At 56.4% G+C, this 2,773-nt stretch overlaps 2 non-coding genes and 1 pseudogene across 2 annotated transcripts; all 3 read left to right on the top strand.

Moving 5' to 3' along the window:
- Window positions 1-286: 286 nt before the first annotated feature.
- On the top strand, window positions 287-2,097 carry LOC146144472 (small subunit ribosomal RNA). Its single transcript, XR_014500602.1, has one exon. It is a non-coding gene; the product is annotated as a small subunit ribosomal RNA (ribosomal RNA).
- A 247-nt stretch (window positions 2,098-2,344) lies between these two features.
- LOC146144471 (5.8S ribosomal RNA) lies at window positions 2,345-2,498 on the top strand. Its single transcript, XR_014498975.1, has one exon. It is a non-coding gene; the product is annotated as a 5.8S ribosomal RNA (ribosomal RNA).
- Window positions 2,499-2,746: 248 nt separating this feature from the next.
- The window catches only part of LOC146144470 (large subunit ribosomal RNA), a 3,679-nt pseudogene continuing 3,652 nt past the window's right edge, over window positions 2,747-2,773 (top strand).

Below are 2,773 nucleotides of genomic sequence, written 5' to 3'. Positions count from 1 at the left end.
CGAAGAGCCGAGTGTCAGTTTGTCGGGTTCTGAGCGGTCGCTTCGGCGAAGTTGTCTGGCGTGCGTTGCGCTCGCGCCGGTGTTGGCGACGTGGCGGTCGAAAGGCCTGCCGACGAAGTCTTACTCCGGCGGGTGCGACGGGCGGTGACGGTTTTCTGAGTTCGGGCAGCCGAGCAAAGAACGAAATTTTAACGGAGAGAAGCCTTCGGGTTTCGCATCGACCGAGCGACGGCGCCGCATCAGCGGCGCCTCCTTCGTCGGCCTTTCGGGGCTACGCTAAAGTAGCTACCTGGTTGATCCTGCCAGTAGTCATATGCTTGTCTCAAAGATTAAGCCATGCAAGTCTAAGTACGAGCTCTCGTACAGTGAAACTGCGAATGGCTCATTAAATCAGTTATGGTTCATTTGATCGTACGTTTTACGTGGTTAACTGTGGAAATGCTAGAGCTAATACATGCGTGAAGCGCCGACCTCGCGGGAGGCGTGCTTTTATCAGACCAAAAACCGACCGGGCTTCGGCCCGCAACCTTTGGTGACTCTGGATAACTTTGCGGATCGCACGGTCTCGCACCGGCGACGGATCATTCAAGTGTCTGCCCTATCAACTTTCGTCGGTACGGTACTGGCCTACCGAGGTTCTTACGGGTAACGGAGAATCAGGGTTCGATTCCGGAGAGGGAGCCTGAGAAACGGCTACCACATCCAAGGAAGGCAGCAGGCGCGCAAATTACCCATTCCCGACGCGGGGAGGTAGTGACGAAAAATAACAATACAGGACTCTAAACGAGGCCCTGTAATTGGAATGAGTACACTTTAAAACCTTTAACGAGTATCCATTGGAGGGCAAGTCTGGTGCCAGCAGCCGCGGTAATTCCAGCTCCAAAAGTGTATATTTAAGTTGTTGCGGTTAAAAAGCTCGTAGTTGGATTTTGGGCGCAGGCGGCCGGTCCGTCGCAAGGCGTGTACTGGCCGTCCTGGCCTCACCTCCGGTTCTCCGCCGGTGCCCTTGACTGAGTGTCGGCGGCGGCCGGAACGTTTACTTTGAAAAAATTAGAGTGTTCAAAGCAGGCGATTCGCCTGAATAATGGTGCATGGAATAATGGAATAGGACCTCGGTTCTATTTTGTTGGTTTTCGGAGCGCGAGGTAATGATTAAGAGGGACAGACGGGGGCATTCGTACTGTGCCGTTAGAGGTGAAATTCTTGGATCGGCGCAAGACGAACGACTGCGAAAGCATTTGCCAAGAATGTTTTCTTTAATCAAGAGCGAAAGTCAGAGGTTCGAAGACGATCAGATACCGTCCTAGTTCTGACTATAAACGATGCCAACTAGCGATCGGGGGGCGTTAGTTTTACGACCTCTCCGGCAGCTTGCGGGAAACCAAAGTCTTTGGGTTCCGGGGGAAGTATGGTTGCAAAGCTGAAACTTAAAGGAATTGACGGAAGGGCACCACCAGGAGTGGAGCCTGCGGCTTAATTTGACTCAACACGGGAAATCTCACCCGGCCCGGACACAGTGAGGATTGACAGATTGAGAGCTCTTTCTTGATTCTGTGGGTGGTGGTGCATGGCCGTTCTTAGTTGGTGGAGCGATTTGTCTGGTTAATTCCGATAACGAACGAGACTCTGGCTTGCTAACTAGTTACGCGACCCAATCGGTCGGCGTCTAACTTCTTAGAGGGACTAGTGGCGTTTAGCCACACGAGATTGAGCAATAACAGGTCTGTGATGCCCTTAGATGTTCGGGGCCGCACGCGCGCTACACTGACCGGATCAGCATGTGCTCGCCTTGGCCGACAGGTCTGGGTAACCCGCTGAACCCCGGTCGTGCTAGGGATAGGGAATTGCAATTATTTCCCTTGAACGAGGAATTCCCAGTAAGCGCGAGTCATTAGCTCGCGTTGATTACGTCCCTGCCCTTTGTACACACCGCCCGTCGCTACTACCGATTGAATGGTTTAGTGAGGTCCTCCGATTGGACCTGGCGCGGCCGGCAACGGTCGAGCCGGCGTCCGAGAAGACGATCTAACTTGATCATTTAGAGGAAGTAAAAGTCGTAACAAGGTTTCCGTAGGTGAACCTGCGGAAGGATCATTAACGGTCTCGCAAACGCTTCGGCGAACGCGAAACTCGGACAAGCGAGAGAAAAAGTCTTTGCTACCCGGCGCCCGACCCGCGAGGAGCGGCGCGCCGGCCGGCGATTCGGTCACCCGGTAATGTTTGCGCGTCGAGTGCCGCGGTGCCGCGCGCTCCGGCTTCAAGCGTCGGCCTGGCCGACCGCTCGGCGCGGTCTATTTTGTCACCCTATAGTGCGAGGCACTGTGCGAGCGAAACAATCGTGGATGGCTCTTGGCGGTGGATCACTCGGCTCGTGAGTCGATGAAGGACGCAGCTAGCTGCGTGAATTAGTGTGAATTGCAGGACACATTGAGCATCGACGTTCTGAACGCAAATTGCGGCCTCGGGTCAATCCCGGGGCCGCGCCCGCCTCAGGGTCGCGTTGCAAACGTTCCGCGCGGGGATTTCTCCGCGCGGCTGCTGCGGCGTCGGACGCGCGAGCGCCCGTCCCGCTCAAGACAGCACGGCACGATGCGCGACGATCGCGACCAGAATCCCGCGCGGCGGCGGCGAGTCGACCTCGAAGAGGCCAACGGCTGGCGGCTCAAGGGCGGGAATCGAGGTGCGCGGCGGCGCGCGGCGCCGACGGCGAGCGCGGAACGGGAAGAATAGTCCCGGTCCTTACTTTCGGCCTGAGGTCGGACGAGGCTACCCG

Source organism: Ascidiella aspersa, chromosome 5 (genome assembly GCF_963924565.1).
Source record: "Ascidiella aspersa chromosome 5, kaAscAspe10.2, whole genome shotgun sequence".
Lineage (NCBI taxonomy): Eukaryota > Metazoa > Chordata > Ascidiacea > Phlebobranchia > Ascidiidae > Ascidiella > Ascidiella aspersa.
The sequence above is the reverse complement of the archived record's forward strand: the minus strand, read 5'-3'. Positions and strand labels throughout refer to the sequence as shown.